Source organism: Scatophagus argus, unplaced genomic scaffold (genome assembly GCF_020382885.2).
Source record: "Scatophagus argus isolate fScaArg1 unplaced genomic scaffold, fScaArg1.pri scaffold_53_ctg1, whole genome shotgun sequence".
Lineage (NCBI taxonomy): Eukaryota > Metazoa > Chordata > Actinopteri > Scatophagidae > Scatophagus > Scatophagus argus.
Window position 1 is genome coordinate 15,194 of NW_025421246.1, and position 14,401 is coordinate 29,594.

Here is a 14,401-nt window from a genome sequence, read left to right on the forward strand (position 1 = left end):
AGAGGGTGAGAGGGAAAGTCCAGTATAGTTCTTATTTTGGACAACATCCTCCTCTCGGACACCACTGTCAGAGAGTCCAGTTCCTCTCCCACAACATGGCTGGCCTTCTTGATGATTCTGTTGAGTCTGTTAGTGTCCCTCACCCTCAGGCAGCTGCCCCAGCAGGCAACGGCATATGTGATGGCACTGGACACCACCGACTCGTAGAACATCCTCAGCATCGTCCTGCAGATGTTGAAGGACCTCAGCCGCCTCAGAAAGTAGAGGCGGCTCTGGCCCTTTCTGTAGACCATGTCCACGTTCTTGCACCAGTCCAGTTTGTGGTCTAAGTACACCCCCAGGTATTTGTATTCCTCCACCACCTCCACAGTGTCCCCTTTGATGTTGATAGGGGTCACTGGAGCCTTAGTCCTCCTCAGGTCCACCACCAGTTCCTTGGTCTTTGCCACATTGAGCTGTAGGTGGTTTTTCCCGCTCCATGTGACAAAGTTGTCCACTACCGTCCTGTACTCTCTCTCATCCCCCCCAGTAATACACCCAACCACTGCAGAGTCATCAGAAAATTTCTGAAGATGGCAGGACTCTGTGCAGTGCGTAAAGTCTGTGGTGTACAGTCATGGCCAAAAGTTTTGAGAATGACACAACTATTAATTTTTACAAAGTCTGCAGTTTCAGTTTTTATAATGGAAATTTGTATATACTCCAGAATGTTATGAGGAGTGATCCACTCAACTGCAATTATTTGCATAGTCCCTATTTGCCTTGAAAATGAACTTTATCACTAAAACCACATTTCCACTGCATTTCAGCCCTGACACAAAAGGACCAGCTAACATAATTTCAATGACACACAGGTGTCACACACATTAACACAGGTGTGGGTGTTGATGAGGACAAGGCTGGAGATCAATCTCTCAGGATTGGACACTTGGAACTGGAAGATGGTGCCATTGTTCCTCATCTGTTAGTCATGGTTACCAGCAAGGAAACACGTGCAGCCATCACTGCATTGCACAAAAAGGGCCTAACGGGGAAGTTTATTGCAGCAAGTAAGATTGCACCTCAGTCAACCGTCTATAGGATTATCAAGAACTTCAAGGAGAGAGGTTCAATTGATGCCTAACAGGCTCCAGAGCGCCCAAGAAAGTCCAGCAAGCGGCAGGACCGTCTCCTGAAGTTGTTTCAGCTACAGGATCGGGCCACCACCAGTACAGAGCTTGCTCAGAAATGGCAGCAGGCAGGTGTGAGTGCATCTGCAGTAGTAAGGCGAACACTTTTGGAGGAAGGCCTGGTGTCAAGGAGGGCAGCAAAGAAGCCACTTCTATGCAGCAAAAACATCAGGGACAGACTGATATTCTGCAGAAGTTACAAGGACTGGACTGCTGAGGACTGGGGTAAAGTCATTTTCTCTGATGAATCCCCTCTCCGATTGTTTGGGGCATCTGGAAGAAGGCTTGTTCGGAGAAGACGAGGTGAGCGCTACCATCGGTCTTGTCTCATGCCAACAGTGAAGCATCCTGAGACCATTCATGTGTGGGGTTGCTTTTCGGTCAAGGGAGTGGGCTCTCTCACAATCTTGCCTAAAAACACAGCGATGAACAAAGAATGGTACCAGAACGTCCTCCGAGAGCAACTTCTCCCAACCATCCAGGGGCAATTTGGTGATGAAGAATGCCTTTTCCAGCATGGTGGAGCACCTTGCCATAAAGTAAAGGTCATAACAAAATGGCTTAGGGAACAAAACATTAAGATTTTGGGCCTTTGGCCAGGAAACTCTCCAGATCTTAATCCCATTGAGAACTTGTGGTCAATCCTCAAGATGCGGGTGGACAATCAAAAACCCACAAATTCTGACAAACTCCAAGCATTGATTATGCAAGAATGGACGGCCATCAGTCAGGATTTGGTTCAGAAGCTGATCGACAGCATGCCAGGGAGAATTGCAGAGGTCTTGAAAAAGAAGGGTCAACACTGCAAATATTGACCTATTGCATGTAATTCTCAATAAAAGCTTTTGATACTTGTAAAATGCTTCTAATTGTATGTCATTATACCATAGAAACATCTGGCAAACACCTAAAAACCCTAAAGGAACAGACTTTGTGAAAATGTAATATTTGTGTCATTCTCAAAACTTTTGGCCATGACTGTAGATCGTGAAGAGGAAGGGAGAGAGGACAGTCCCCTGTGGAGCCCCGGTGTTGCTGATCACTTCATCTGACAGGCAGCACTTCAGGCGTACATACTGCAGTCTGCACGTCAGATAGTCTGCGATCCAGGACACCAGTGGGGCATCCACCTGCATCGCTGTCAGCTTCTCAGCAAACAGAGCCGGCCTGATGGTGTCAAACGCACTTGAGAAATCGAAGAACGTGATTCTCACAGTGCTTGCCGGCTTGTCCAGGTGAGTGTAGACTCTGTTCAGCAGGTAGATGATGGCGTCGTCCACTCCAAGGCGGGGCTGGTAGGCGAACTGAAGGGGATCCTGAAGTGGTTGGACCATGGGCCGGAGCTGTTCCAGGACGAGTCTTTCCAGGGTCTTCATGATGTGTGACGTCAGGGCCACAGGCCTGTAGTCCTTGGGGTCGTTGGGACGCGGCGTCTCCGGGACAGGAACAAGGCATGACGTCTTCCACACCACGGGGACCCTCTGAAGACTCAGACTCAGGTTGAAGACATGATGGAGTACTCCGCTTAGCTGGGGGGCACAGGCTTTCAGGACCCTGGAGCTCACACCATCTGGGCCTGCAGCTTTGCCTGCACGGACTCTCTGCAGCTGTCTTCTCACCTGATCAGCTGTGAAGGTCATCGTTGGGGTGATGGGTGGGGGAGGAGTGCATGTGGTACCCAGGTGAGAGTGGTCCACCCAGGCTTCTGGGGACGAGGTGTGAGCGAGGCCATCCAGATGGAATGTGGGGGGAGGGAGAGAGGCTGGAGTGGCCGGTTGCTGCAACTGTACTGCTGAGGAGTCGTTTGAAGCGTGAATTAGGGTCCCAGTGTCGAATCTGTTAAAAAACTGATTCAGCTCATTTGCCCGTTCCACACCACCATCAACTCCTCCGCTGTTTGGCCCGTAACCTGTGATGGTCCTCATGCCACTCCACACCTCTCTCGTGTTGTTCTGCTGGAGTTTCCACTCCAGCTTCCTCCGGTACCTCTCCTTTGCCTCCCTGATCTTTATTCTCAGGGTGCGCTGAATAGCTCTCACCTCGTCCCTATTGCCTGCTCTGAAAGCCCTCTTTTTGCATTAGCATGCAGCAGATCTATTGTTCTTCCCTCTCTGGCAGGACAGTTCACAAACTGAGTGAAAGTGGGGAGTGTTTTGTCCAAGTTAGTGTGGTTGAAATCACCCGAGATTGAAATGAATGCACTCGGGTGCTGAGTCTGTATCCGGGCTATTGCAGAGTGAATAGTGTCACATGTCCTGCTGGGGTTTGCAGAGGGGGGAACATAAACAGTCACCATGACAACATGTGAAAACTCCCTGGGCAAGTAATATGGACGTAGTCCAACGGCACACAGTTCCACATCCGGGCTGCAGATGGGTTAGGGTAGCAGTTCCTGAGGCAGGTTGAACTTCTTCAGTCGTTGCAGAAAGTACAACCTCTGCTGGGCCTTTTTCCTGATGAGGTCTACGTGGGACTTCCACTTGAGATCCTTGGCAATTGTAGTTCCTGGGAACTTAAAGGAGTCTACAGTAGACACTGTGCTGTTGAGAATGGTGAAGGGGGGTAAGGTGGGTGGGTTCTTACTAAAGTCCACTGTCATCTCCAGTGTTGAGCGGGTTTTGCTCCAGATTGTTCAGACCACACCACAGGATTAGCTGGTCGACGCAGAGCTGAAGTCCATGAACAGGATCCTGACGTACGTGTCAAGGTGATGGAGGACGAAGTGCAGTCCCATGTTGACTGCATCATCCACCGACCGGTTTGCCCGGTAGGCAAACTGCAGGGGGTCAAGCCGGGGGCCTGTGATGAACTTCAGGTGGTTCAGCACCAGCCTCTCAAAGGATTTCATGACCACAGACGTCAGGGCGATGGGTCTGTAGTCATTCAACCCCATGATGATGGGTTTTTTGGGGACTGGGATGATGGTGGAGCATTTGAAACAGGACGGTACTTCACACAGTTCCAGAGATCTGTTGAAGAGCTGGGTGAAGATGGGTGCCAGCTAGTCAGCGCAGATTATCTGGCAGGAGGGGGACACTCCATCGGGTCCTGGAGCCTTCCTGGTCTTCTGCCTCCTCCGCATTGACCTTCAGTGCTGGTGGGAGGTCTGAGTTGAGGGGGGAGGGGGTGGTGTCAGGTGTGGCACAGAGGTTGAGTGTTGTGGATGGGGTGGGTGATGGGTGTGAAAATCAGCAGTAGAAGTTGTTCAGCTCCTCTGCCAGGACCTTGTTACCCACAGGGTGGGGGGATGGGTAGAGCCAGTTTGTGCGGTTTAACATGTAGCCTAGCACACAGCCCACTCCGCTTGCCCCGCTTTTGTTTACGTTGTCTCCTCCGTCTCTGAGGCCACAGAGGGGGGATGGCAAGAGCATCTGTGTTCCGCTGCAGTTCTGGTGGGATAAAATCCAGCTTTGGAGGTGCAAACAGTCCAGAGTTTTTCCCCCATTTCCCACAATTCAGCCCGTACTGAATTCAAGGATTCAAGGAGCTTTATTGTCATTTCACACATGTAGAAACATGAGATGGAACGAAATTAGTTTCCCTGGTCCCGGTGTAAGCCCAATTACCTAACAAAATACGCAATATAAATATAAAAAAAGCAATCAGAATAAAAGATATAAACATCAGAATAAAGCTGCCTAAACAGTAATGCGGTATTGTGCAAATGACAGAGTAGTGCAAATACAGTAGTGCAATGAGGTGAGTAGTTCGAGAGTTCTGTGCAAATGGCTGCATTGTGCAATGTTCCATGGGTGGTTGTCGGGAGGGGTGTGTGTGTGTTGGGGGGGGGGGGGTTGAGGTATGAGGTTGGCAACAGTCTCACAGCTTCTGGGAAGAAGCTGTTCCTCAGTCTGGTGGTCCTGCTCTTAATGCTCCGCAGCCTCCTGCCTGGAGAGGGGCAAACAGTTTGTGTGAGGGGTGGGTGGGGTCCTTCATGATGCAGGAGGCCCTTTTCCTGCACCTGGACGTGTAAATGTCTGTGGTGGTGGATAGGCTGTGTCCTACAGTCTTCTGTGCAGCTTTCACCACCCTCTACAGAGCCCTTTTCTCTGCTGCAGAGCAGCTGCCGTGCCGTGACAGGACTGAACTCCCCATTCCAGCACGCCTCAGCCTCCTGAGGAAGTAGAGGCACTGGTGTGCCTTCCTGATGAGGCAGGAAGTGTTGTTGCTCCAGGTGAGGTCGTCCGTTATGTGGACGCCCAGGTACCTGAAGCTGGAGACCACTTCCTGTCCCTCCGATGTACAGGGGAGGAAGGGGGAGATGTCTGCCCCTTCTGAAGTCCACGATCATCTCCTTGGTCTTCTTCACGTTGATGCAGAGGTTGTTTTCTCTGCACCAACCCTCCAGGCGTTCCACCTCCTGCCTGTAGTCGGCCTCGTCGCTGTTGGCGATGCATCCAACCACAGCTGTATCATCCGCAAACTTCACGATGAGGCAGCTCGGATGTTGTGCTGAGCAGTCGTGTGTTAGCAGAGTGAACAGGAGGGGGCTCAGCACACAGCCCTGGGGAGAGCCGGTGCTGAGGGTGATGGGGGAGGAGGAGATGTCATGAATTTTCACAGTCTGCGGCCTGTCCGTCAGGAAGCCCAGGACCCAATTGCAGAGGGTGGAGCTCAGTCCGAGAGCAGTGAGCTTGTGGATCAGTGTCTGTGGAATGATTGTGATAAAAGCAGATGTAAAATCCACAAAGAGAAGGCGGACATAGGAGTCTTTATTCTCTAGGTGGGTGAGAGCTGTGTGGACCACAGAAGATATGGCATCCTCTGTGGATCGGTTCTTTCTGTATGCATATTGGTGTGGGTCCACAGTGACGTCGATACAGTCTTTGATGCGGGCCATGACCAGTCTCTCAAAGCACTTCATGACTATCGGGGTGATCGCTACTGGCCGATAGTCATTCAGGCTCGTCACTGTGGAGGTCTTGGGAATGGAGATGTTTGTGGCTGTCTTAAGACAGGTGGGGACCGTCGCCTGTTGGAGAGAGGTGTTGAAGATGTCCGTCAGTACCTCTGTGAGCTGATGTGCACAGCCCTTCAGCACCCGCCCCGGGATATTATCGGGACCTGAAGCTTTGTGTGGGTTTATCCTCTGGAGGGTCCTTCTGCTGGGGTCACAGTGAGGGGCTCTTCACCAGGTGGGGGGGTGAGTCTGGTGCTGAGGGGGGTGTCCGGGTCCTCAAAGCGGGTCCTCAAAGTTGTTGAGAGCTTCAGGCAGAGAGGGGTCCCTGGGGAATTGTGCATCTTTGGTGTTATAGGCACTTAATGCCCCTCCACATACTCCGTGGATCGTTGGATGCAAAGTGTCCCTGGATCCTCTGGGCGTATGTGGTCTTGGCCCTCTTCACTCCTGCCGTCAGCTCTCTTCTCGCCGCCCTGAGTGCCATTCTGTCACCTGACCTAAACGCAGCATCCCTGGCTTTCAGCAGAGACCAGACCTCTGCATTCAGCCAGGGTTTCACTGTGATGGTCCTCTATGTTGGCGTGTGGCGTTTGAGCAGCAGACGGTAGGCAGGAACCAGCATGATGGAGATGTGGTCGGAGAAGCCAAGGTGGGGGTGGGGGACAGCTCTGTATGCGTCTCGTTTGTTTGTGTAAACACAGTCCAGCGTGTTATTTCCCCGTGTTGGTATGGTGACATGTTGGTAAAACTTAGGCAGAGTGTCTGTCAGGTTTACGTGGTTGAAGTCTCCCGCAACCACGTAGAAAGCGTCCGAGTGCTTGTTCTGAAGCGAGCTGATGTTATTGTGTAGCTCCCGTAGCGCTTTGTTAGCATTAGCACCCGGCGCGATGTAAACAGCCATAACAAACACCGCCGTAAACTCCCGAGGCAGAGAGTGTGGCTGGCATTTCACAGTCATATACTCTATCGCCTCAGAGCAGTGGCTGTTAACTTTTGTGCAGTTTGTACACCAACCTTTATTAACGTAGACGCATAGTCTGCCCCCATGAGCTTTCCCCGACAGCTGCTTGCGGTCCGCTCGGAAGAGAAGCCGGCTGTTGAAGGCTGGGTCCGGCATGTTCTCGTTTAGCCATGTTTCCGTCAGACAAAGCACTGCACAGTTCCTCATCTCACGTGAAACCCCCAGCCTCAGACGGAGTAGGTCCATTTTGTTGTCCAGAGAACGAACATTGGACAGGAACAGGGACGGAATCGGTGGTCTCCCGGCGTTGGCCTTTAGCTTGACTAACAGGCCGCCCCGTTTGCCCCTCTTCTGCTTCCGCGCACACCGCTTCCTCTTGCCCTCGGTCCGGTGTAGCCTGCTACGCCAGTCCGGTGTTCTTAGCAGCTGCAGTTTTCCCAGCGAAGCTCTGAGTTGGTTTGAGGCCGTTGTTGTTGTTGTTGTTGTCGTAGTGGTCATGGTGCTCGAGCCGTCCGTTATTTTAAAAAGTTCGGCTCGGCTGTACCTTATGTGCTTGTTTAGACAACCGAAACAAGTAGAAACAAGTAGTGTTGGCCTTTAAACCAACACAAAAACTACAAAAAAAGGGCTTATACCCGGGAGCGTGAGAAGCCGCTGAGGGACAGAGTAATGCCATCTAGGGTTGCTATATCATTGGATAATGTGACACCCATGATGACCATGACCATGAACGTGTCCAAAATTCTCCTCTGAAAGCACTGAGGACATTTAGAGTTTAACTTAGCATTTTCTACAATCAAGGAACTTATAAGTAAAGATTGAGTGTTTCAGCCAGGACATACTGAGAAGATGGTCTTCACTGATCTCCTAAACACTTGGGTCAAAGGTCAGTCACTTCCTGTCTTGTGAGATGGACAAGTCATATGTCTTCAGGTTCAGCTAGACCTCAGCCTTTCAACAATTTCAATTCAATTTATTTGTATAGCACCTTATACAGTCAAAACTGTCTCTAGATGCTTTACAGAGACCCAGAGCCTGAACCAGATAGTGGCAAGGAAAAACTCCCTTTTTACAGGAAGAAACCTTGAGCAGAACCCGGCTTGCAAGGGAGAACCATCCTGCTGCTAGTTGTCCGGGTGAAGGGGGGGGGGGGAGAAGAGGTCAGAGACAGAGAGGATGAAAGAGAGAGATAGAAACATACATGCAGTAAACATCATGCAGTAAAGGACAAACATGACAGGTTGTTATGATTGGAATTCTGAAGACTGTGTAGAATCAGAATCAGAATCAGAATCAGAATTTCTTTATTTGTCACATGTGGATGTGCATCCACAGTGAAATGAAAAAACAACACTCCTTTTAACAACTGTGCAAAAATACAATTGACATGTACAAATATACATCTAACCTCAGTGGCAGAGGGAATGTAAATATACATAAATATACATATCGTATACATAGTATACAATGTATTGTATGTATTTATTTTTTTAGCTAATATGTTGTTTAAGTTAGTTATAATAGCACTACATAGAATACCAACATGGGCAGATGTCGATAGTAGACATTGGGTTTGTCAGAGGGCCGGATGCAGTTCAATATGTAGATCTGGATGAAGAGAGACCTGCAGACAGCAACAGATGTGATATTTTTTCGCTTAATAGGTATGACTCTTCTTGACCTTCCTTATATAATATGCTGCAGAATCTGGCAACTTAATGTTATCTCATTGTACTTGCGTTAATTTTTAATGAAATTTGTTTAGACCAGCAGTTTAACAATGAAAGAAGAAATAAACTCGTGTTTTCCAGTGCGTCTCCAGTGCGTCACTCTCTTTTCCTTCATTTTCACTCCACATCCTGTCCTGTAAAACCCACTCCCTACTTTTTGTCTCCTCCACTTTTCCTTCATCTTCACTTGTCACCCTCTCCTGCAAAGTTTCCTCCCTACTCTCTGTCTCCTGCACTTTTCCTTCATCTTCCTTCCTCATCCTCTCCTGGAACACCCCCTCCCTACTTTCTGTCTTTCTGTGAAGACAAATAATTTGACAGGACATATTTACCATAATGTGGTGCCTTGCTGGGCAAAAAGTGCTTACGCCGACCATATTTGCCTACCTGAAATAAAAAACAAACACATTCATCAATTTCCTGAGCACAACTGGCATAATTCTTCACACTCATCATTTCCATAGGAGGAATAACAGCACTCACAGAACGCTTGGCTGAAGATTGCAGGCACTTGGGCTGATGGTTCCTCTTAAGCTCGCATTCTAGCAGCTGCTTCACGACCTGCATTTCTGTATAGAGAACCTGGCAGGTACCGCACCCAGGTGCAGGTGTTCTAACTGGTTGGCGTCCTCGTTTTTTCCTCACTGAGGGCTACAATGAAGATGATGTATGTAATGATGTCTCATCTGTGGCTGACACTGTTTTGGTGTCAAGGAGCGCGTTGCTTAAAATTTTAAATTCTGTCTGCAGTAGTCAAAGTAGTAGTCAAGTGTCAAAGACTGACTTATCCCTAAAACCCATCTAGTGGCTTATGAAATTTTGTGAAAATTCATTTGAAAAAAAGTAGGTTCGTGCTTACTTGGTCACTGGGTGCAACCCTTACTCCTGCCATCATCAGACTTACTGGCCCTAAACTCTCCACAGGGAGATGGCTCACATGCCATGGCTCTGATTGGCTGATGAGTTGATGAGGAGTCTCTTCTGATTGGTTGATTCCATGGGCTTGTTAAAGGATTACAGACTGACTTTGATTTTTTCATGTGAGAGTGTTTTTGCAGACATTAAAGTCACTTCTTCATCATGGCATCTAATCAGAAGGTAAGATACACATTCATGTAAATATATATTATATATAAAAGTTTTAGCCCACCTTTTGCTGCTTCTTCTTTGAGTCTTATTTTCTGTGAAATGTCTAATGTAGAATTGAAAGAAAATTTTAAAGTTGTGCAATCAGAAATGTGTAGTGTGAAATATATTTATAAGCAGATAAAAAAACAAATGCAAAATAATATAAGAACGGAACTGAACGGAACAAGTTAGTCTTCTCTCTAAGCTTTTGTGCCATTTGGAGCTCAACTCAGTGTTATTTTTTTTTTTTACATTAAAGACTTTTAAGTGTAGATGTTGGGTATTTTGGATTTCTATAATGAGAAGGTGGTCTTACCTGACCTCCTGACCTTTGCTTTGAAATTTAGGTCACTCTCTGTTGCGGTGGACAGACAGGTCATGGTTCATGGTGTTCAGTTAGACCTCAGTGTTAGAGCAAACGCAAGTCCATGCGCCCATATTTGAATGATCAAGCCTCAGTAATACACTTGCAAAGTCGACCTGCGGGTTTGCTGGCTGCAGAACTGGCCAGTGTTTTGTTTAACTTCTCTGGCCTTATCGGGTTGACCGGTGACTTTTGGTGATCTGTAGCCAATTGTAGACATTTACTACAATGTAAAATAAATGTTGGCACTGCAGTAACACTGTATGATCTGTGGGAGAAGCTGAATTGAACCCCAGTGGTTTAGGTGCCCCTGTGTGGGCCCTGAACAGAACTAGCCTAGGGAAAACGCGGTAGAAAGGGTGAAAATAATGATGATGGATGGTAGTGTCTCTGTTAGTTGTCTCTCTAAGCTTTTGCTTTTTTTGCTTCAGCTTTTACATTCAATGCTCTTAAGGGGAGATGTTGGGTGGTCTATACTGAGAAGATGGTCCCCTTCCATCTTCCCAGTAAGCGCTCCCAGAAACCCTGCCCCTCCCCCACCCTTTCTCTTGATCATGTGAACTAGTTGTATGTCTCTTCTGATTGGCTGCTGACAATGGGGCTGGGCTGTGGTGGGGGAGGGGAAGGGTTGTACCTCGGGGGCTATTTCCGTGATATTTTCAGGACTGGCCACTCATGTCCAGGTAAGAGTAAATTCCCTTTCTGTTTATGCTTTAGCACAGTATTTAGCCCACTTTTTTGTTTCTGCTCTGCTACAGTGCAGTTTTAGTGCAAAGTTTTTGCCCACTTTTCCTCGATAGTTTTTGCTAAAGTGTTATTCTCTTGTGACATTGTAGCCCAACTTTTCCTCTATCTTTAATGTTATTTTGTGTGAAATTTCTGAGCTAGAGTTGGATGAGGTGTAGTTGAAATTTGTGCAGGTGAAGCTGTCCATTTTCTATATCAAGATAAACAGACATCCATTTTCACTATAAAAGATCCTCTACTGTAAAACCTCAGACTGAGTTCATTGTGCTAACTCTACCATATGAATATAAGTCTGACAAAAGGCCCAACTTCTACACCCAAACTCCTAACCCCAACCTTTTAATTTTACAGAGACAGTAAGCTGCAGCCCACCCCAATATGCAAGCACATCAGTATGATGCAACCACACCGTCATCTCCTGACAACCTCCTTGTTCTCAAGTTATTTATCCAGGAAGCTTGTGCTATGGCTTTTTGTCATCATGATAATATGTCACCCTTATACCACAGGACCAACTTCTGCTCTAGAAATAACCTCACACATTAAGTACTATTATATAGGTAGAGATTCAAATGTGATCCTTAATTGCGAGTTTGTCCTTGCCTCTGAGAATTGGGAACGCATTGAGATAGAGTGGAACTTTCTGTCTCCACAAAGAGAGCAAGATGACAAGATCATTATCTGGTACACTGGAACCATGACATATAATAATTTATATGATCCTTTAAAGGGTAGGGTCTACTTCACATCTCCTCATCCTCAAAATGGCATTGCTTCAATAGCAATCACCGATGTGAAGCTTACAGATACAGGCACTTACCAATGCAAGGTGAAACATTCAACCCTGAACGGAAAACCTGAAATCCAGTTCAAACACATTATCTTGTCAGTAATGGAGAAGCCAAGTAAGCCAATGTGTTACATTGCAGGTGAAGCTGTGGTAGGAAAAGATTTGAGGCTGAGATGCAGATCCTCAGAAGGTAGTCCCCCTCTAAAGTACAGATGGTCAAAGACAAGCGGAAACCAAGTGTTGCCTCAGAATGCTGTTATTGACACTATACAAGGCGATTTGTATTTGGATGAAATCACAGAGAGAGACTCTGGAACCTACCTCTGCAAAGTTGAAAACCTTGTTGGTACAGACAACTGCAAGTTTACACTCAGTGTCACATCACAGCTGACTGTAAATTATGAACATGGAACTATAGCAGCAGATGTTGTCAGTGTGGTTGTGGGCATCATCATTGCCATTGCAGTCATTTACTACTGCCACTGAAAAAAGAAGGAGGAGCAATTTGGCAATGAAATATTGGAGGATACTTTCCCTCCTCATAAATTCCGTTGCACAAGTGACAAAGTACGGGCCTGGACTTATGAAAGCTCCCAGCACAGTGTACAGGTAAGGAAATGTTAAGCAACAGTTAAGCAACATTTTTTTTTTTTTTCATTTTAAGAGTATGTTAGTCGTCTATGCCAAGTTCAATAACTCAAGATTAAATTAGCTGGGTCTTTTATCAGACTTATAATGTTATTGATGTTGAAGCAGCAGCACCTTTTCTTAACTGAAATCATCTCATTACACTTCACATGTTTAAAAAGTTACATCGATATAATGATTTTCGGTATCGCTCCAGAAGCGACGTCTGATCATGCACGAGGACATGGACAAAGGGCTGAAGTTTGAGGACAAAGAGTTTGAGTATGAGGCCTTGAACAGGAGGACCTTGTTAGTAACAGCCAAATATATCTGAAAAAGTCTGAACTAAACTAAACTAAACACCAATAAACTTGTGCGGTACATGTGAACCAAAATGAGTGATTTATTATACAGTTCATAGTTTGGCCACCTGAACCTTTTGAATGTATTGATGGTGAAACATTTTGGTATTTTTATTGAGGGAAAAAAAAACACTTCTGTCTATGTATCTTCTGAAAACCAAAATCTCACGATTCATCTTTAGGAGCCGTGTTCCTTGGAGGAAGAAAAGTCAGAGGGGAATGGGTGCATTGAGCCTTGTGTGACAACCCATCATGAAAAAAAGGTGAGTGTTAGTAAGCAGAGTTTAGTACTGTGTACATGAAATACAGTTATATTTAAACCCAATATCTTTCTGTGAGCCCTGAGTTAAACAAATGATGATTTATCTCATGATTTATCTTTAGGAGTTGTACTCTCCTTTAAAAAGGAAGCCGATTGAATCCAGGAAGCATGGTGCCTGTGATGAAAAGAAGGTGAGTGGTAGTAAACTGGTTTTAATGTTGTGCACATGAATTACAATTTTACACTAACTCACACACAATGACAGGAAATTTCAACAATTTCCTGCGGGATCAATAAAGTTCTTATGTTATGACATCTGTCACGCCCTGTTTTGGTTATGTTTTGTCTTTTGATTTCTAGTCCTCATCTCATGTTTCATGTTTGTCTTGTCATGTGCTGAATTTCCCTCAGGATCAATAAAGTATCTATCTATCTATTATGTTCCAGGTTTTTGTCACTTCCCCTGTGTGTCTGTTTCATGTATATTTGCTTTAGTTCCCCTTGATTGCTTGCCCTTCCCTGATGTGTTGCACCTGTGTCTTATTGTCCTGTCTATTTAGTCTTTGTTTCCCCAGCACCTTTTGTCAGTGCTTTGCATTGTCTTCATGTCAGGAATTGCTTATGCTTTTGTTTCGTCTCCATGCCATGTTTTGTCACACCAAGTGTTTTCACCACGGTTTATCCGAGATCCCTTCCCACAGTAAGTGTGTGCTTTTTTGAGATTTTTTAGTTACAAAATAAAGAGACACTGTCTTACTACTCTGAAAACACTGAATGTGTTGATGAAAGCTTGAACCATTCTGACATTTGAGCAGAAGAAAACTACCCATTTTCTCTGTATGAGCACCTTAAATGCAAAAGGCAGAGCACAAATTCCACAATGTATCTTTTCAATCAGAAACCCAGGGAGGAGAACGTGTCAGAGATTGATGTCTGCAAAGCTGATGGGGTGGGCCATGTCAAAGATGAAATGTGAGTACCTTCATTGTGGTCAATGTAGCGTGGTGGTTCTGAATGTGTTCTCTTAGCCATGACTTGTCTGCTTGACCATGGGTGGTTAACCCTCTCGAGTCCTGTGTGTATATATAGATAGATGAATAAGCCAGTGAATATTCGCATTCATCCAGGTCATGGTTATCTCAAGGAAATTCAATCAAATGCAACTGGACTTAGTTATTTGTCTTTGAGGACGTTTCACCTCTCATCCAAGAGGCTTCATCAGTTCATGCTCGCTTGACTAGGCTGGGACTAGTCCAACTAGCTGGTGTGGAGACCCAGGTATTTAACCTCTGTGGAGGCATTCACATGGCCAGTGGTGTCATAGGCTCGTTTAGTGCCCCATTGTGCCAAACGACAGTCGT

The 14,401-nt window shown here is 46.4% G+C and overlaps 1 long non-coding RNA gene across 1 annotated transcript; it reads left to right on the forward strand.

Annotated features, from left to right (window-relative positions):
- Positions 1-12,317: 12,317 nt before the first annotated feature.
- Positions 12,318-13,995, forward strand: LOC124055987. The gene is made up of 4 exons (XR_006842936.1): positions 12,318-12,398; positions 12,961-13,041; positions 13,163-13,231; positions 13,939-13,995. It is a non-coding gene; the product is annotated as an uncharacterized LOC124055987 (long non-coding RNA).
- The last annotated feature ends 406 nt before the right edge of the window (positions 13,996-14,401 follow it).